The 21,306-nt window shown below is 43.0% G+C and overlaps 5 non-coding genes across 5 annotated transcripts; 4 read left to right on the top strand and 1 right to left on the bottom strand.

Annotated features, from left to right (window-relative positions):
* Window positions 1–2,458: 2,458 nt before the first annotated feature.
* Window positions 2,459–2,530, top strand: trnae-uuc (transfer RNA glutamic acid (anticodon UUC)). The gene has a single exon. It is a non-coding gene; the product is annotated as a tRNA-Glu (tRNA).
* An 85-nt stretch (window positions 2,531–2,615) lies between these two features.
* trnae-cuc (transfer RNA glutamic acid (anticodon CUC)) lies at window positions 2,616–2,687 on the bottom strand. Its single transcript has one exon. It is a non-coding gene; the product is annotated as a tRNA-Glu (tRNA).
* Window positions 2,688–5,876: 3,189 nt separating this feature from the next.
* trnae-uuc (transfer RNA glutamic acid (anticodon UUC)) lies at window positions 5,877–5,948 on the top strand. The gene has a single exon. It is a non-coding gene; the product is annotated as a tRNA-Glu (tRNA).
* A 625-nt stretch (window positions 5,949–6,573) lies between these two features.
* Window positions 6,574–6,646, top strand: trnar-acg (transfer RNA arginine (anticodon ACG)). The gene has a single exon. It is a non-coding gene; the product is annotated as a tRNA-Arg (tRNA).
* A 5,811-nt stretch (window positions 6,647–12,457) lies between these two features.
* trnak-uuu (transfer RNA lysine (anticodon UUU)) lies at window positions 12,458–12,530 on the top strand. Its single transcript has one exon. It is a non-coding gene; the product is annotated as a tRNA-Lys (tRNA).
* The last annotated feature ends 8,776 nt before the right edge of the window (window positions 12,531–21,306 follow it).

The following is a 21,306-nucleotide window of genomic DNA, read 5'->3' as shown; positions in this document are numbered from 1 at the left end:
TGCCGACCCCTAACCACTAGACCACCAGAGAAGGTTCTGCAAAAACTTGCCCTCAAGCCTAGCTGTGGGCCTCCACGCAAGTATGCTGCAGCTGCTCTGACAAAAATAAATCTAATGCTTGTAACCTCCTCCTGGAGAGGAGAAAGTCTCAGACCCTGCATCACAGTTCTTCTAGGGAGGGACTGTCACATGCACTGTAAGAGCATCCTATCGACACCACAACTTGCCATAATAGCAAGCACAGCTTGCATTGAATGAACTCCATGTTGACAGAGCTGTGTCCTTATCACAAGCCACAAGCTAAAGATGACAAGATAAGCAGACAGGGCCAGTGGTGCAATGGATAATGCGCCTGACTAAGGATCAGAAGATTCTAGGTTCAACTCCTGGCTTGCTCGCTTTGGTCTTTTTGCTTTGATGTCAGCCAGTACACTGCGGTCGCCTTTCGCCCCCGCTGGAACTGATCAGTTCCACTCTGGAGTAAGTCGAGTTTAAGGGGCCGCAAGCACAGAGCCTGTGGGGTGCTCCCCTAGTTTCAAAGGCTGCCCCAACTGCTGATTTTTATTAACGTCTACTACAGCAACACCAACCGTAAACCCAGGGTACTTGTTGCAAAAGTCCCTACCACTTAGAAGTCACCCAGCCAACTTGCAGCGTAATCTCTTCCACTTGTAAGTCTCTGAGCTGCAGCAATACCTAAGTGCTCTGATAAAACATGCATAAAAGAAACTATGGCTTTTAACCTCCTCTTGGAGAGAAGAGAGTCTCCGACTCTGGATCTCAGGTCTTCTATGGAGGGACTGTCAGGAATCCTGTAAGAGCATCCAATCCACACAACGTCTTATCATAAAACAAAGCAGAATGTGTGGTGACGCAACTCCACGTTGACAGAGCCTTGTCCTTGTTTCAAACAATGTGCTAACAAGGTGCTGAACAGAGTGCCAGTGGCACAAAGGATAACGCTTATGACTATGGATCGGAGGATTCTAGCTTACGGAAACCATGAGACTGTGTATGAGAGAGTGCGTAAATGTATGAGTGGGACTTGTGCAAGAGGGGCAGTGAAGTGCGCATGATCAGAAAGATCTGAAGTTTGTGCCAAGACTGCCATCACAAGTGGCAACTCCCATATGGTCTAGCTTGCATTGACACAGCACCGACAGAAACAAGGCCCTTGTCCCCTCAATTGTTTACCTGTTTTTTGTTTTTTTTTTCTGTTTCTGCTCCGGGGCACCAACAGCTCTTGCTAAGTTAAACCAGCCAAGTCACTGTACCCACTTTCCCCCGAATGGAATCAGGGGAAGTGGGTACACTGACTTGGCTGGTTCCAGAGTTCAGAGAGGAATTCAGAGGTTTTTATTAAATATATTTACGAAGTGTATTAGCTGCCAAATGAAGGAATTTAAAAAGCTTACAGCACCTGGTATTCCCAGGCGGTCTCCCATCCAAGTACCAACCAGGCCCAACCCTGCTTTGCTTCCGAGTTCAGATGAGATTTTTTTTTTTTTTTATTAAAATCAAATATTTACATTTTTACAAAGAAATGATCACATCACACAAAAATCACATGATTTTTACAACACTCATTATTAGACTTCATATTTTTCCCATAACCAACTTAAAATGTTGTCCTTGTATTCAACCATTACGTTCCCTTTTACCATTATTTCTATAAATACATCCTCCTTTTCTTGTACTATAAAATAGTTGAATATCAATTTTACAGCCATCTCCATTCTGTTTTTAAACATACGCCATATATCCACTCTCTTCCCATCATGTTTAGCCATATTTCTCCTTATCCAAATCACATACTTAGCAATTGTTATACATAGATTAAAAGCATACATACCACATTCATTTTGACCAAATAAATATTTTTTTCCCAGTTCTTTTGTTCATCCACATATATGTCCCCTATTAACGATTTAGCAATTTTCTGAAATTTTTCCATAATTCCTCCAACTTTTCACAATAGAAGAACAAATGTAATAAACCTTCCCCTTCCTTCCTAAACACCTTACATATTATATCTTGTTCAATTCCCATTTTACACAATCTCATTTCTGTTAATATGCAATTATGTCTCAATAAATTATTACAATTTTCTAAAATTGGTTCCGTATATTTCATTGTGACATTTGCCCATATTTCTTTTTCATTTAAATCCTCATATCTTTCCTTCCAGTAGTTGAATGCTATAGGTCTTATAAAAGCCTTTGATCTAAAAACAACATAAAAACTCTTAACTGTACATAAGCTCATATTGATCTTTTCTCCATTTTTTTTCTTAAAATAGACCTCTGGTAATTCTTCCTTATCCCGCAACTCATTTTTTTTTTCAATTATTTCAATCCAATCTTTTGGTATTGCTTTTTTCAAATCATGATATTGTCTTTGTAATTTTGTTTTAGAAAGAACTGAAGTTTTTGCCAAGACTGCCCTCATAAGTGGCAGCTCCCATATGGTCTAGCGGTCAGGATTCCTGGTTTTCACCCAGGCGGCCCGGGTTCGACTCCCGGTATGGGAAGCTATGAGTATTTTTGCCACTGTCTTTTGCCCTTTCATGCCTGTGCAGTTGGAGTATATTTTCATAGCTAGAGCTCAAAAGTAAGTTCCCTGACCGGGAATCGAACCCGGGCCGTGGCGGTGAGAGCGCCGAATCCTAACCACTAGACCACCAGGGAAGGTCTTACAGAAGCTTGCCCTCAAGTCTAGCTGTGGGCCTCCACGCAAGTATGCTGCAGCTGCTCTGACAAAAATAAATCTAATGCTTGTAACCTCCTCCTGGAGAGGAGAAAGTCTCAGACCCTGGATCACAGTTCTTCTAGGGAGGGACTGTCACATGCACTGTAAGAGCATCCTATTGACACCACAACTTGCCATAATAACGAAGGACAGCATGTGTTGAACGAACTCCGTGTTGAATGAACTCCGTGTTGACTGAGCTGTGTCCTTATCACAAGCAACAAGATAAAGATGAAAAGATAAGCTGATATGGCTAGTGGCGCAATGCATAACGCGTCTGACTACGGATCAGAAGATTCTAGGATCGACTCCCGGCTGGCTCGCTCTGGTCTTTCTGCTTTGATGTCAGCCAGTGCACCGTAGTCGCCTTTCGCCCCCACTGGAACTGTTCAGGTCCACTCTGGAGTGTGTTGAGTTTAAGGGGCCGCAATCACAGAGCCCGTGGGGTGCTCCCCTGGTTTCAAAGGCTGCCCCAACCGCTAGATTTTTATTAACGTCTACTACAGCTACACCAATCGTAAACCCAGCCTACTTGTTGCAAAAGTCCCTGCCACTTAGAAGTCACCCAGCCAACTTGCAGCGTAATCTCTTCCACTTGTAAGTCTCTGAGCTGTAGCAATACCTAAGTGCTCTGATAAAACATGCATAAAAGAAACTATGGCTTTTAACCTCCTCTTGGAGAGAAGAGAGTCTCCGACCCTGGATCTCAGGGGTTCTATGTAGGGACTGTCAGGAATCCTGTAAGAGCATCCCATCCACACAACGTCTTGCTATAAAACAAAGCAGAATGTGTGGTGACGGAACTCCAGGTTGACAGAGCCTTGTCCTTGTTTTAAACAATGTGCTAACAAGGTGCTGAACGGAGTGCCAGTGGCACAAAGGATAACGCTTATGACTATGGATCAGAGGATTCTAGCTTAGCAATCGTAAACCCAGCCTACTTGCTGCAAAAGTCCCTACCAGGCCCAACCCTGCTTTTCTTCCAAGTTCAGATGAGATCAGGCATTGCCAGGGTGGTATGGCCGTAGGCGAGAGCAGCCGTCAAGAGTTAGCTATTTTAAAATAGGCGCAGCACCAGGAGCCCAGCGCAGCTCAGCTTGCATTGACACAGCACCGACAGTAACAAGGCCCTTGTCCCCTCAATTGTTTACCTGTTTTTTGTTTTTTTTTCTGTTTCTGCTCCGGGGCACCAACAGCTCTTGCTAAGTTAAACCAGCCAAGTCACTGTACCCACTTTCCCCTGAATGGAATCAGTCCCTACCACTTAGAAGTCACCCAGCCAACTTGCAGCGTAATCTCTTCCACTTGTAAGTCGCTGAGCTGTAGCAATACCTAAGTGCTCTGATAAAACATGCATAAAAGAAACTATGGCTTTGAACCTCCTCTTGGAGAGAAGAGAGTCTCCGACCCTGGATCTCAGGGGTTCTCTGGAGGGACTGTCAGGAATCCTGCAAGAGCATCCCATCCACTCAACGTCTTGCTATAAAACAAAGCAGAATGTGTGGTGACGGAACTCCAGGTTGACAGAGCCTTGTCCTTGTTTTAAACAATGTGCTAACAAGGTGCTGAACGGAGTGCCAGTGGCACAAAGGATAACGCTTATGACTATGGATCAGAGGATTCTAGCTTAGCAATCGTAAACCCAGCCTACTTGCTGCAAAAGTCCCTACCAGGCCCAACCCTGTCTTTCTTCCGAGTTCAGATGAGATCAGGCATTGCCAGGGTGGTATGGCCGTAAGCGAGAGCAGCCGTCAAGAGTTAGCTATTTAAAAATAGGCGCAGCACCAGGAGCCGAGCGCAGCTCAGCTTGCATTGACACAGCACCGACAGAAACAAGGCCCTTGTCCCCTCAATTGTTTACCTGTTTTTTGTTTTTGTTTTTTTTCTGCTCCGGGGCACCAACAGCTCTTGCTAAGTTAAACCAGCCAAGTCACTGTACCCACTTTCCCCCAAATGGAATCAGGGGAAGCGGGTACACTGACTTGGCTGGTTCCAGAGTTCAGAGAGGAATTCAGAGGTTTTTTTTTTATATATTTTGGGAAGTGTATTAGCTGCCAAATGAAGGAATTTAAAAAGCTTACAGCACCTGGTATTCCCAGGCGGTCTCCCATCCAAGTACCAACCAGGCCCAACCCTGCTTTGCTTCCGAGTTCAGACGGGATATTTAAAAAAAAAATTTTTATTAAAATCAAATATTCACATTTTTACAAAGAAATGATTACATCACACAAAAATCACATGATACTTACAACACTCATTATTAGACTTCATATTTTTCCCATAACCAACTTAAAATGTTGTCCTTGTATTCAACCATTACGTTCCTTTTTACCATTATTTCTATAAATACATCCTCCTTTTCTTGTACTATAAAATAGTTGAATATCAATTTTACAGCCATCTCCATTCTGTTTTTAAACATACGCCATATATCCACTCTCTTCCCATCATGTTTAGCCATATTTCTCCTTATCCATATCACATACTTAGCAATTGTTATACATAGATTAAAAGCATACATACCACATTCATTTTGACCAAATAAATATTTTTTCCCCAGTTCTTTTGTTCATCCACATATTTGTCCCCTATTAACGATTTAGCAATTTTCTAAAATTTTTCCATAATTCCTCCAACTTTTCACAATAGAAGAACAAATGTAATAAACCTTCCCCTTTCTTCCTAAACACCTTACATATTATATCTTGTTCAATTTCCATTTTACACAATCTCATTTCTGTTAATATGCAATTATGTCTCAATAAATAATTACAATTTTCTAAAATTGGTTCCGTATATTTCATTGTGACATTTGCCCATATTTCTTTTTCATTTAAATCCTCATATCTTTCCTTCCAGTAGTTGAATGCTATAGGTCTTATAAAAGCCTTTGATCTAAAAACAACATAAAAACTCTTAACTGTACATAAGCTCATATTGATCTTTTCTCCATTTTTCTTCTTAAAATAGACCTCTGGTAATTCTTCCTTATCCCGCAGCTCTTTTTTTTTTCAATTATTTCAATAAAATCTTTTGGTATTGCTTTTTTCAAATCATGATATTGTCTTTGTAATTTTGTTTTATAAAGAACTGAAGTTTGTGCCAAGACTGCCCTCATAAGTGGCAGCTCCCATATGGTCTAGCGGTCAGGATTCCTGGTTTTCACCCAGGTGGCCCTGGTTCGACTCCCGGTATGGGAAGCCTAGACCATTTTTGCCACTGCCCTTTTTTTCCCAGCAGTCGGACTGCAGCAACTTTAAGGGGGTGGGCTTGTGTGGGAATCTCATAAGCCTTCAATAGCTCAGTTAGTAGAGCGTAGGACTGTAGGTGAGTTGTTGGCAATCCTTAGGTCGCTGGTACGACTCCGGCTCGAAGGAGGTCTTTTGCCCTTTCATGCCTGTGCAGTTCGCATATATCTTCATAGCTAGAGCTCAAAAGGAAGTTCCCTGACCGGGAATCGAACCCGGGCCGCAGGGGTGAGAGCGCCGAATCGTAACCACTAGACCACCGGGGAAGGTCCTGCAGAAGCGTGCCCTCAAGCCTAGCTGTGGGCCTCCACGCAAGTATGCTGCAGCTGCTCTGACAAAAATAAATCTAATGCTTGTAACCTCCTCCTGGAGAGGAGAAAGTCTCAGACCCTGGATCACAGTTCTTCTAGGGAGGGACTGTCACATGCACTGTAAGAGGATCCTATCGACACCACAACTTGCCATAATAACGAAGGACAGCATGTGTTGAACGAACTCCGTGTTGAATGAACTCCGTGTTGACTGAGCTGTGTCCTTATTACAAGCAACACGCTAAAGATGAAAAGATAAGCAGACAGGGCTAGTGGCGCAATGGATAACGCGTCTGACTACGGATCAGAAGATTCTAGGTTCGACTCCTGGCTGGCTCGCTTTGGTCTTTTTGCTTTGATGTCAGCCAGTGCACTGCAGTCGCCTTTCGCCCCCCACTGGAGCTGTTCAGGTCCACTCTGGTGTGAGTCGAGTTTAAGGGGCCGCAATCACAGAGCCCGTGGGGTGCTCCCCTGGTTTCAAAGGCTGCCCCAACCGCTAGATTTTTATTAACGTCTACTACAGCTACACCAATCGTAAACCCAGCCTACTTGTTGCAAAAGTCCCTACCACTTAGAAGTCACTAAGCCAACTTGCAGAGTAATCTCTTCCACTTGTTATGTCTCTGAGCTGTAGCAATACCTAAGTGCTCTGATAAAACATGCATAAAAGAAACTATGGCTTTTAGCCTCCTCTTGGAGAGAAGAGAGTCTCCGACCCTGGATCTCAGGTCTTCTATGGGGGGACTGTCAGGAATCCTGTAAGAGCATCCCATCCACACAACGTCTTGCTATAAAACAAAGCAGAATGTGTGGTGACGGAACTCCAGGTTGACAGAGCCTTGTCCTTGTTTCAAACAGTGTGCTAACAAGGTGCTGAACGGAGTGCCAGTGGCACAAAGGATAACGCTTATGACTATGGATCAGAGGATTCTAGCTTAGCAATCGTAAACCCAGCCTACTTGCTGCAAAAGTCCCTACCAGGCCCAACCCTGCTTTTCTTCCGAGTTCAGATGACATCAGGTATTGCCAGGGTGGTATGGCCGTAAGCCAGAGCAGCCGTCAAGAGTTAGCTATTTAAAAATAGGCGCAGCACCAGGAGCCGAGCGCAGCTCATCTTGCATTGACACAGCACCGACAGAAACAAGGCCCTTGTCCCCTCAATTGTTTCCCTGTTTTTTGTTTTTTTTTTCTGTTTCTGCTCCGGGGCACCAACAGCTCTTGCTAAGTTAAACCAGCCAAGTCACTGTACCCACTTTCCCCCGAATGGAATCAGGGGAAGTGGGTACACTGACTTGGCTGGTTCCAGAGTTCAGAGAGGAATTCAGAGTTTTTTTTTTTTTTTTTTTTTTTGTATTTTGGGAAGTGTATTAGCTGCCAAATGAAGGAATTTAAAAAGCTTACAGCACCTGGTATTTCCAGGCGGTCTCCCATCCAAGTACCAACCAGGCCCAACCCTGCTTTGCTTCCGAGTTCAGACGGGATATTTAAAAAAAATTTTTTTATTAAAATCAAATATTTACATTTTTACAAAGAAATGATCACATCACACAAAAATCACATGATACTTACAACACTCATTATTAGACTTCATATTTTTCTCATAATCAACTTAAAATGTTGTCCTTTTATTCAACCATAATGTTCCCTTTTACCAATATTTCTATAAATACATCCTCCTTTTCTTGTACTATAAAATAGTTGAATATCAATTTTACAGCCATCTCCATTCTGTTTTTAAACATACGCCATATATCCACTCTCTTCCCATCATGTTTAGCCATATTTCTCCTTATCCATATCACATACTTAGCAATTGTTATACATAGATTAAAAGCATACATACCACATTCATTTTGATCAAGTAAAAACATTTTTCCCCAGTTCTTTTGTTCATCCACATATATGTCCCCTATTAACGATTTAGCAATTTTCTTAAATTTTTCCATAATTCCTCCAACTTTTCACAATAGAAGAACAAATGTAATAAACCTTCCCCTTCCTTCCTAAACACCTTACATATTATATCTTGTTCAATTCCCATTTTACACAATCTCATTTCTGTTAATATGCAATTATGTCTCAATAAATAATTACAATTTTCTAAAATTGGTTCCGTATATTTCATTCTGACATTTGCCCATATTTCTTTTTCATTTAAATCCTCATATCTTTCCTTCCAGTAGTTGAATGCTATAGGTCTTATAAAAGCCTTTGATCTAAAAACAACATAAAAACTCATAACTGTACATAAGCTCATATTGATCTTTTCTCCATTTTTCTTCTTAAAATAGACCTCTGGTAATTCTTCCTTATCCCCCAACTAATTTTTTTCAATTATTTCAATCCAATCTTTTGGTATTGCTTTTTTCAAATCATGATATTGTCTTTGTCATTTCGTTTTAACAACTCTTTTATAACCATCCTCCACAGCATCTACAATTACTTGTAATTGTCTGCTAAATGACTAAATGTAATGGTACAAATCCTTTTATCACTTCATATAATTCATCTTTAACTTGTCTTAATCCTCCATTCCACCTTTCCTTAAAATATAATTATTTTCCTTCATTTAAAATATTTGGATTCAGAAAAAGTGGTTGTTCTACAATCTGAGCCCTTCCTTTTGGTATAATCAACACATTTTCTAAAAATTCCCCCCATGATTCTAAGACCTCAACATAAAATCTTGGCAGACCTGCTATCATCCATATTTTTTTTCATTTTCATCCATAAAACATTACATCCCATATCAAAATGTCCACATTTCTTCAAATAATAGTCTAACACACTTTTCCAAATCACATCCATTTTCCCTTCCAAAAACCTTTGAATAATCTTAATTCTTAATGTTTTCATTTTTAAAAAGCTATTTAAAAGTCCCAGACCTCCTTCTTTTACCTCCCCAATCAAAGTATTATAAGCCATTTTGGCTCTTCCATTTCCCCACACAAACTTTAAAACTACATCCTTCATTTTTTATAGTATACTTCAGGCAATGCATTTACACTTAACACATACCAGACCTTTGACAACATTATAGCATTTAAGATTAATACTTTCCCTTTTAACGTCAAATTTCGAGCTTTCCAAAATCTAAGTCTTTTCTCAATTCCATTTAAAACTCCCTCCCAATTTAAAATATCTGCTTTATTAGAATCCATCCCCACCCAAATTCCCAACATTTTCCCTTTAATACTTTTTTAAAGGGTATGTGTTTTGTTATTTCTTCTACTATTCCCACCCTCATGCATATACTTTTTCCAACATTAACCTTAGCTCCTGACGCTTTACAATATAGCTCTAAAATCTCCATCGCCCCTTTAATACTCTGAATATCTTCAACTAACAATGTAGTATCATCCGCGTATTGATACACAGCTTCTCTGTTGTCTTTTTTTTTCTATTTGTATCCCTTTAATGCTTCTATCTGATTTTATTGCCAATCCCAGTGGTTCAGCTTCCAGGGGGTATAATAAAGCAGTTCCTTGTTTTTTGAACATATCACTATAAAAATCCTTTACTGTTTTTAAAATCCCCTCAGTTTCTGTTTCTACTTTGCCCTCTTTATTTAATACCTCTTTTATTAATTCAGCTCTTTGCCTATTGCTTTCCAAATTAAAGAAGAACTGTGTAGATCTTTCTCCTTCTACTGCATAGTTTGCTTTACTTCTTATTATTGCACCTTTGCATTTTTCTTCTTCTATTATTTTTAACTTATCTCGTAACCTTACAATTTCTTCAATATCTTCGTTTCCCTCACCCTCTGTCCCTTTTCTTAACTCTTTATCTAGCTTCTTTCTTATTTCATTTTCTTTTTGTTTTTTCATACATTTACTATATTCTATTGACATTTTTTTAACCTCCCACTCAGCCATTGCTCTTCCCAGTGAATTATCTTCCATTTCATCTCGATTTCCTGCATTACTCTCTGTATTCTCAATAATTACTTTCTCAACTTCACCAATCTTTCCCAACTCTGTTTCATCCATCATTTGTCTTGCTTCCTTAACAGTCTCTGGGATTTGTGTAACATTTTCTTTCTCCATCCAACACTCACATCTTACCATCACCTTTCTGCAATCCAGGCATTTCACTGCATCGCAATCCCTTGTGAAATGTCCTTGCTCATCACACTGAAAGCATTTAAAATCAGGACAGTCTTTAAACACATGTCCAGGACCCATACACAAGCGACAAGTTTTCACTTGACGGTAATGCATAATTCGGAAATATTGTGTTCCTTCTTCAGTATCAAATTTTGCACTGTTTGGGAGTGATATCACCTCCTTCAGGAATTTAACCCTTAAATACCTTGTAGTATCTGCAATGTCTGTACCCGGATACATTCGCCTTCTGATATCAGATGCAGGTGTTACTCCCCAAAACTTACGTTTATCCAGAATTTCATCATCCTCAATATAAGCCGGCAAATGTTTAAAAGATACAATATACTCTCTTACTTGTAAGTGTCTTACTTCACAATTCTTCCCTTTTATCATGAGTCCATCTTCCAAATCCTCGCCGTCCTCTTTACTTGGCAGAGTTTTTTCACATTCCTTTTCCTTTCTTGGTCTTACAGCCAGAACCTTCCCTTTTCCTATCTTCTCAGTCAGAGCCTTTATGATGTCTTCTGCTCTAGCATCATTCACTTCTGTCATATGAACAATCACTGTAGCTTCTTTAGTATAGATCCTTTTATCGCCCATTTGTCCGTGTCCAAAGTCTTGTCCTACTTCCAGTCCATTATCCAGTTGCCCTCTTCGTTTTCTATCCATGTCCATATCTTTACGTTTGAGTCCTTCCACATTTGCACTCATAACAGAACACAAACTTCCCAGACAGCAAAGTGCTGCTGGGAAGTGGACAAAATTATCAAAAAAAGAAAAACTAAAAAAAACTCAAACTTTTTCTGAAAAAACAAACAAACAAAACAAAAATCGAGTGATCCTTTCTCACTCTCTGCCTACCACTTTCTTTGCTGCAAGTGCACTATTGCCCTCTAGCATTCCAGGGTGGTACGGCTGTAAGCGAGAGCAGCTGTCAAGAGTTGGCTATTTAAAATAGGCGGATTCACGTCGAGGAGGCAAGAGGAGGGTTGAAAACTGGGCTTGGACAGCTTTTTCTTCATTAATATTCCTTAATTCTTCATCAGCCTTTGACTGGTCATCAGCAGTAACATGAACAGTGCATCACACAGAACATTATTAGCATGTTTTGCAGCAAACAAAGCACCCCATTCAATCTTATACATAGCCCAGTTTTTACTCCACAAAATGTCAGCTTGCCCTTTCATGAGCTGCATCCAGTCAACCCTTGCAATGACATTCAAACCGGGGGAGCTCCTTACAGTGAATACTGGGTGACAGAAGATGAGAACTCCACCACTGCAGAGTGAAATTATTGACCTCTGTTTTTTTTTTGGTGAGGTTGTACCTTCGAACGCTTTATCCAACCTCAACGTCAGAAAGAGATGGCATCCATACTTGACTTTTTTTTTTCGCTCACACAAAGAACTCCTTGGTCGAAAGCTTTCAATTTCTACACTTCTGTGAGAGGATGTCTACAAGCGTTGGTAATATAGTGGTGAGCATAGCTGGCTTCTAAGTAGATTCCCAGCCAATGTATACCTTTTGGCTGCCGTAACATTACAAAACATTAGAAATCTGTTGGGGTCTTCTCGCGCTGGTTCGAGTCCTGCAGACCACGTGCTCGTCCTCTTACTAATGGCACGTCCTGAATGTTTACGTTTCCTAAAGTGTGGAAGACTAGGGATTCGATATGAGCAGCGGGTCCTTTGATGCCAGCATGCTGTGTAGGTAAGCATTGATCAAGTCTTGCTTCTAAGGCATGGAAGGAATCGTTTCAATGGTTAAGTCTCCATTTATTGCCACAACAACAGAAAGACCTTCTGCAGTTGTCATTGATCTTTTCAATGTCTCCCACATGACATGGAGTCCAAACTACTGCGTTTTACTGACGTCTACACCTACAACAACCATAAACCCAACCTCACAGTAACCTGTTGTGTTTTAGCAACATCTACACCAACCACAAGTCCAAACCCCACCTTACGGTAAACTTTTGTGTAGTGTAAAGGTCTGCGCCGACCACAACCCTAAACCTTGCCTACTTGCGAGGCACAGCCATGGAGCCCGGGTAGCTCAGTCGGTAGAGCATCAGACTTTTAATCTGAGGGTCCAGGGTTCAAGTCCCTGCTCGGGCGTGTAAGGCTCTTCTTGTGGAGCCACAGCTTTTGCCAGTGAGCTATCGCTTGCTGAAAGTTTCATCTGGATGCACAACATGTGTATTAGGCATGAGGACATGGACAGCACAGGCAGTCTTGTAGTTGCGGCCGAGTGGTTAAGGTCATGCATTAGAAATCCATTGGTGTCTTCTCGTGCTGGTTTGAGTCCTGCAGACCACGTGCTCGTCCTCTTCCTTTTAAAATTTGCAACAGTCATCAAATGTTTGCAATTCCAGCGTTACTTGGGAAAAGCGTCGTGTGGTAGGAGGAGAAAAACAACAGCGTGCGCTCACTGAACCGAAAGGGGCAAATCAGAGGGAGGAACATACCGCACCGGGGCCACAACGGCTGTCCGGTAACTCGCCGTGATCGGATTGTGGTTAGTACTCTGCATTATGGCCGCAGCAACCCCGTTTCGAATCCAGGTCACGGCAGGATTCCTTACGGTGACATTGGCATCACGCCCCCCTCTTGCCACCTGTTTTATACAGCCCAGTTTTCAGTGCACGCTCCTACTCTTAAATCTAAGCTAATGCCCCAGCGATCCCGGATAACTCAGTCGGTAGAGCGTCAGACTTTTCATCTGACGTTCCTGGGTTCAAGTCTCTGTTTGGGCGTGTAAGCCAACTTTTGTAGAGCGTGGAGGATTCGGATTTCTACCTTCCTATCCATCTCATCATGAATCGACGTTTATCCTTTCCTCATCATCTTGTTTCTCATTTTTTTTCATATAATTATTTGATTATCTGAATGAGTAATTAACTTTGAATTGATTTTAATTAATTAATAAGTTAACACATTGCTTAATATAAGAATGTTCAGTGCGTTTGCCTGTCTCTTTATAACTTTTTCAAGAGCCACCAAACTAAGTCAGAGGTCACGGAGACCTTGAGTGGAGCTGAGGGCTGAGGACCAAAAGCAACTGTCTCCATTGTTATTTCTAAGAGTTAGTACTATTTAAAATGTCTTAAGGGATTTTGCTGTTTTACAGTTAATTCTTTGAGGGTGATTCTACTTTTTATTCAAGATAGACTTTGTGTAGTAAGGAAATAACTGCCTGAATGTAGATTATACCGGTTTTTAACCAGTTTTGATAAAGACCGCTGAGACTATACTCAGCCTCGGATAAGAAACAGATTATTCTTTAAGTGTGTGTGTTCTATTTGATTGTGGATCCGTTTCATAGGTCTGGAGTCAGCTCTAAACAGTCTAGTGGATGTCTGACGTTTATGCTTGAGATACTGTTCAGAATTGTACGCACGCACCCCACGTGGAAATTCCAACTGGAATTCTCAATGGAATCCTATAAAGAAATCCTATTGGAATCCTTTAGGAAAGGTTCCAAAATATGTTAGAAATTCCAATAGGATTTCTGTATAGGATTCCATTTAGAATTCCTATTTGTTTTTGGAACCTTAAAACCTAAAGGAATCCATCAGATTGTCTAATACGACTTATATGACAAGTATATGGGATTTTAATGCAATCCTAAATGTACACTTTTCTTTTGTATCTGTGACTGTCTTATGAAAAGTCACCTTGACACCTTAATTTTTGTGCAACCTATATTAGAGAACAGCATTAGTGCACAAACCTCTGAAAATATTGATTTAAAAAGGGCAACAAAATGATGTCCTGTTGTTTCAACATTGTTCAATTTGATTTCAGTTTTCATTATATGAGCAGATAAAAAATATTCACACACAAAGTTCTAAAACAATTACACAAAATTGTGGTGTCTTTTTGTCATTTTGCACTTAATCAGCGCATTTTTGGGAGATGGGCTTCCTTATTTGGCTGGCTTCAGCATTCTATTAATTTTTGATGTAAACTGTCAGAGATAAGAAAAAGAAACATATTTAGACCCAAAACACATCTGAGAGCAAAAGACCCCCCTACAAAAGACCCCCCGCCTCAAGGCCTGACATAGTTTTTAAAGTAGATAGCAAAGTCCTGAGTGTAATTATATAATTATATTTGTATATTTTGTTTTTAATAAACAAAATATGACAATATTTACAAACTATTTTTTTAGGGAAAAAAAACTTACCGATGATGTCAGAGACTTATTTGGAGTCCAGTCGTGGCTTAGCTGCTTTGTCTCTGAAGGGATTTGAACATTTGCCAGTGCAGCAGTGTGTACTAAGGGTGTTCCTTCCAAACACGGCTACTAAGAGATCTTTTGTGGCCATTTTGGGGTCAGTCCAGTTCACATGGGCAAACGGTTCACCTGTGATTGAAGTATTGGGGCCAATTCTCACCTAAAAATAGTGATCATGCTGAACCGCTCCATTCTGTGCCAAAACAGGGCCAGACAGTATGGATACGGTTTCATTTTACACTGTTGTGCTGTGACAAAACTCTTTAAAACATTACACAAATCACATCAGTAGTTGCCTTGGTAACGCAATGAAAACGGCTCCTTTTGTTCAATTAAATTTAAACAAAAGCCAAAACTAGTTTTTTCATGTTCATTAAAGCGAAAGCAACCGCATGACTGAACACTGTGCTGCTCTATCAAACAGGGGTGCTAAATATAGGTAGATGTCACAGCAGCTTATTTATTTAGAGGTCACATGTTGCGCGGCTCTGCCTAAACTTTATTTAGAGATAAAATGACCAAAATGTGACGTGATGATTGAAAATGACTGGAGGAGGAATAAATTATATATTTCAACTCTCTGAACAGAACAGACAAATAAACAATGATAATGCAACAATAATAGTGTATTTGTGTTGTAGTGGCAGAAACATGTTTTTGTACAGGCCTTGAGAAAAGTGAGCGGCACTTTCACTAATAAAGAATAAAGCACTGAAATTATTTCACTTTAGACAATCAATTAAATTAAACAGCAGTTTCATATCAAAAGTTAATAATGATATAAAATATTCTACATTTTGATGGTAAAATATAACCATTTAAGCCATGACTGTTATTTGTTTCAATATTCAAACACTAAATAACGAGAGCAGCAAGTTAATCAATAAATGAAAATAAAACAACACATATAGAGCAGGATATAAAGCAAATAAAGGACTAATATATTTAGCAAAATGCTGCTCTTTTATCTTTTTATTTTTATCACTTAATTTTGTTATTTTAATAATGTTATGTCTTAATAATTAATATAAAGATTTATCCAACGCCTATCAACACCTTAGCAACCGCCTAGCAACCACCTGGCAACACCTTAGCAACCGCATAGCAACCACTTAGCAACACCTTAGCAACCGCCTAGCAACCACCTAGCAACCACTTAGCAACACCTTAGCAACCGCCTAGCAACCACCTAGCAACACCTTAGCAACCGCATAGCAACCACTTAGCAACACCTTAGCAACCGCCTAGCAACCACCTAGCAACCACTTAGCAACACCTTAGCAACCACCTAGCAACACCTTAGCAACCGCATAGCAACCACTTAGCAACACCTTAGCAACCGCCTAGCAACCACCTAGCAACACCTTAGCAACCGCCTAGCAACCACCTAGCAACACCTTAGCAACCGCATAGCAACCACTTAGCAACACCTTAGCAACCGCCTAGCAACCACCTAGCAACCACTTAGCAACACCTTAGCAACCGCCTAGCAACCACCTAGCAACACCTTAGCAACCGCATAGCAACCACCTAGCAACACCTTAGCAACCGCATAGCAACCACTTAACAACACCTTAGCAACCACCTAGCAACCACTTAACAACACCTTAGCAACCACCTAGCAACCACTTAGCAACACCTTAGCAACCGCCTAGCAACCACCTGGCAACACCTTAGCAACCGCATAGCAACCACTTAGCAACACCTTAGCAACCGCCTAGCAACCACCTAGCAACCACTTAGCAACACCTTAGCAACCGCCTAGCAACCACCTAGCAACACCTTAGCAACCGCCTAGCAACCACCTAGCAACCACTTAGCAACACCTTAGCAACCGCCTAGCAACACCTTAGCAACCGCATAGCAACCACTTAGCAACACCTTAGCAACCGCCTAGCAACCACCTAGCAACACCTTAGCAACCGCCTAGCAACCACCTAGCAACACCTTAGCAACCGCATAGCAACCACTTAGCAACACCTTAGCAACCGCCTAGCAACCACCTAGCAACCACTTAGCAACACCTTAGCAACCGCCTAGCAACCACCTAGCAACACCTTAGCAACCGCATAGCAACCACCTAGCAACACCTTAGCAACCGCATAGCAACCACTTAACAACACCTTAGCAACCACCTAGCAACCACTTAACAACACCTTAGCAACCACCTAGCAACCACTTAGCAACACCTTAGCAACCGCCTAGCAACCACCTAGCAACACCTTAGCAACCGCATAACAACCACTTAACAACACCTTAGCAACCACCTAGCAACCACTTAGCAACACCTTAGCAACCGCCTAGCAACCACATAGCAACACCTTAGCAACCGCATAGCAACCACTTAGCAACACCTTAGCAACCGCCTAGCAACCACCTAGTAACCACTTAGCAACACCTTAGCAACCGCCTAGCAACCACCTAGCAACACCTTAGCAACCGCATAGCAACCACCTAGCAACACCTTAGCAACCGCATAGCAACCACTTAGCAACACCTTAGCAACCGCCTAGCAACCACCTAGCAACCACTTAGCAACACCTTAGCAACCGCCTAGCAACCACCTAGCAACACCTTAGCAACCGCATAGCAACCACTTAGCAACACCTTAGCAACCGCCTAGCAACCACCTAGCAACCACCTAGCAACACCTTAGCAACCACCTAGCAACACCTTAGCAACCGCATAGCAACCACCTAGCAACACCTTAGCAACCGCATAGCAACCACTTAACAACACCTTAGCAACCACCTAGCAACCACTTAGCAACACCTTAGCAACCGCCTAGCAACCACCTAGCAACACCTTAGCAACCGCATAGCAACCACCTAGCAACACCTTAGCAACCGCATAGCAACCACTTAACAACACCTTAGCAACCACCTAGCAACCACTTAGCAACACCTTAGCAACCGCCTAGCAACCACCTAGCAACACCTTAGCAACCGCATAGCAACCACTTAGCAACACCTTAGCAACCGCCTAGCAACCACCTAGCAACCACTTAGCAACACCTTAGCAACCACCTAGCAACACCTTAGCAACCGCATAGCAACCACTTAGCAACACCTTAGCAACCGCCTAGCAACACCTTAGCAACCGCATAGCAACCACATAGCAACACCTTAGCAACCAAATAGCAACACCTTAGCAACCGCCTACCAACCACCTAGCAACACCTTAGCAACCACCTAGCAACACCTTAGCAACCGCCTAGCAACCACCTAGCAACCGCCTAGCAACACCTTAGCAACCGCATAGCAACCACTTAGCAACACCTTAGCAACCGCCTAGCAACCACTTAGCAACACCTTAGCAACCGCCTAGCAACCACCTAGCAACACCTTAGCAACCGCATAGCAACCACTTAGCAACACCTTAGCAACCGCCTAGCAACCACCTAGCAACCACTTAGCAACACCTTAGCAACTGCCTAGCAACCACATAGCAACACCTTAGAAACTGCCTAGCAACCACCTAGCAACACCTTAGCAACCGCATAGCAACCACCTAGCAACCGCCTACCAACCACCTAGCAACAACCTAGCAACACCTTAGCAACCGCATAGCAACCACCTAGCAACCGCCTAGCAACACCTTAGCAATCGCCTAGCAACCACCTAGCAACACCTTAGCAACCGCCTAGCAACCACCTAGCAACACCTTAGCAACCGCATAGCAACCACCTAGCAACCGCCTAGCAACACCTTAGCAACCACCTAGCAACACCTTAGCAACCGCCTAGCAACCACATAGCAACACCTTAGCAACCGCCTAGCAACCACCTAGCAACACCTTAGCAACCGCATAGCAACCACCTAGCAACACCTTAGCAACCGCCTAGCAACCACCTAGCAACACCTTAGCAACCGCCTAGCAACCACCTAGCAACACCTTAGCAACCGCCTAGCAACCACCTAGCAACACCTTAGCAACCGCATAGCAACCACCTAGCAACCGCCTAGCAACACCTTAGCAACCACCTAGCAACACCTTAGCAACCGCCTAGCAACCACCTAGCAACACCTTAGCAGCCGCCTAGCAACCACCTGGCAACACCTTAGCAACCGCATAGCAACCACTTAGCAACACCTTAGCAACCGCCTAGCAACCACCTAGCAACACCTTAGAAACCGCCTAGCAACCACCTAGCAACACCTTAGCAACCACCCAGCAACACCTTAGCAACCACCTAGCAACACCTTAGCAACAGCCTAGCAACCACCTAGCAACACCTTAGCAACCGCCTATTGACACCTTAGCAACCACCAAGCAACACCTTAGCAATCGCATAGCAACACCTTAGCAACTGCCTAGCAACCACATAGCAACACCTTAGCAACTGCCTAGCAACCACCTAGCAACACCTTAGCAACCGCATAGCAACCACCTAGCAACCGCCTACCAACCACCTAGCAACACCTTAGCAACAACCTAGCAACACCTTAGCAACCGCATAGCAACCACCTAGCAACCGCCTAGCAACACCTTAGCAATCGCCTAGCAACCACCTAGCAACACCTTAGCAACCGCCTAGCAACCACCTAGCAACACCTTAGCAACCGCATAGCAACCACCTAGCAACCGCCTAGCAACACCTTAGCAACCACCTAGCAACATCTTAGCAACCACCTAGCAACACCTTAGCAACCGCATAGCAACCACCTAGCAACCACCAAGCAACACCTTAGCAACCGCATAACAACCACCTAGCAACACCTTAGCAACTGCCTAGCAACCACATAGCAACACCTTAGCAACCGCCTAGCAACACCTTAGCAACCACATAGTAACACCTTAGCAACCGCCTACCAACCACCTTAGCAACCACCTACCAACCACCTAGCAACACCTTAGCAATCGCCTAGCAACCACCTAGCAACACATTAGCAACCGCCTAGCAACCACCTAGCAACACCTTAGCAACCGCATAGCAACCACCTAGCAACCGCCTAGCAACACCTTAGCAACCACCTAGCAACATCTTAGCAACCACCTAGCAACACCTTAGCAACCGCATAGCAACCACCTAGCAACACCTTAGCAACCGCATAGCAACCACCTAGCAACACCTTAGCAACTGCCTAGCAACCACATAGCAACACCTTAGCAACTGCCTAGCAACACCTTAGCAACCACATAGCAACACCTTAGCAACCGCCTACCAACCACCTTAGCAACCACCTACCAACCACCTAGCAACACCTTAGCAACCACCTAGCTACACCTTAGCAACCGCATAGCAACCACCTAGCAACCGCCTAGCAACACTTTAGAAACCGCCTAGCAACACCTTAGCAACCACATAGCAACACCTTAGCAACCGCCTACCAACCACCTTAGCAACCGCCTAGCAACCACCTAGCAACACCTTAGCAACCGCCTAGCAACCACCTAGCAACACCTTAGCAACCGCATAGCAACCACCTAGCAACCACATAGCAACACCTTAGCAACCGCCTAGCAACACCTTAGCAACCACATAGCAACACCTTAGCAACCATATAGCAACACCTTAGCAACCGCCTAGCAACCACCTAGCAACACCTTAGCAACTGCCTAGCAACCACATAGCAACACCTTAGCAACTGCCTAGCAACCACCTAGCAACACCTTAGCAACCGCATAGCAACCACCTAGCAACCGCCTACCAACCACCTAGCAACACCTTAGCAACAACCTAGCAACACCTTAGCAACCGCATAGCAACCACCTAGCAACCGCCTAGCAACACCTTAGCAATCGCCTAGCAACCACCTAGCAACACCTTAGCAACCGCCTAGCAACCACCTAGCAACACCTTAGCAACCGCATAGCAACCACCTAGCAACCGCCTAGCAACACCTTGGCAACCACCTAGCAACATCTTAGCAACCACCTAGCAACACCTTAGCAACCGCATAGCAACCACCTAGCAACCACCTAGCAACACCTTAGCAACCGCATAGCAACCACCTAGCAACACCTTAGCAACTGCCTAGCAACCACATAGCAACACCTTAGCAACCGCCTAGCAACACCTTAGCAACCACATAGCAACACCTTAGCAACCGCCTACCAACCACCTTAGCAACCACCTACCAACCACCTAGCAACACCTTAGCAACCACCTAGCTACACCTTAGCAACCGCATAGCAACCACATAGCAAAACCTTAGCAACCGCCTAGCAACACCTTAGCAACCGCATGGCAACCACCTAGCAACCGCCTAGCAACACTTTAGAAACCGCCTAGCAACACCTTAGCAACCACATAGCAACACCTTAGCAACCGCCTACCAACCACCTTAGCAACCGCCTAGCAACCACCTAGCAACACCTTAGCAACCGCCTAGCAACCACCTAGCAACACCTTAGCAACCGCATAGCAACCACCTAGCAACCACATAGCAACACCTTAGCAACCGCCTAGCTACACCTTAGCAACCGCATAGCAACCACCTAGCAACCGCCTAGCAACACCTTAGCAACCGCCTACCAACCACATAGCAACACCTTAGCAACCACCTTTTGTCTAGTTTTGTTTGTCTGATTTTGTCTACTTTTGTCTAGTTTTGTCAGATTTTGTCTATTTTTGTCTAGTTTTGTTTTGTCTGATTTTATCTATTTTTGTCTAGTTTTGTTTTGTCTGATTTTATCTACTCTTGTCTAGTT

The sequence above is a fragment of the Danio aesculapii genome, unplaced genomic scaffold, assembly GCF_903798145.1.
Source record: "Danio aesculapii unplaced genomic scaffold, fDanAes4.1, whole genome shotgun sequence".
Lineage (NCBI taxonomy): Eukaryota > Metazoa > Chordata > Actinopteri > Cypriniformes > Danionidae > Danio > Danio aesculapii.
The sequence above is the reverse complement of the archived record's forward strand: the minus strand, read 5'-3'. Positions and strand labels throughout refer to the sequence as shown.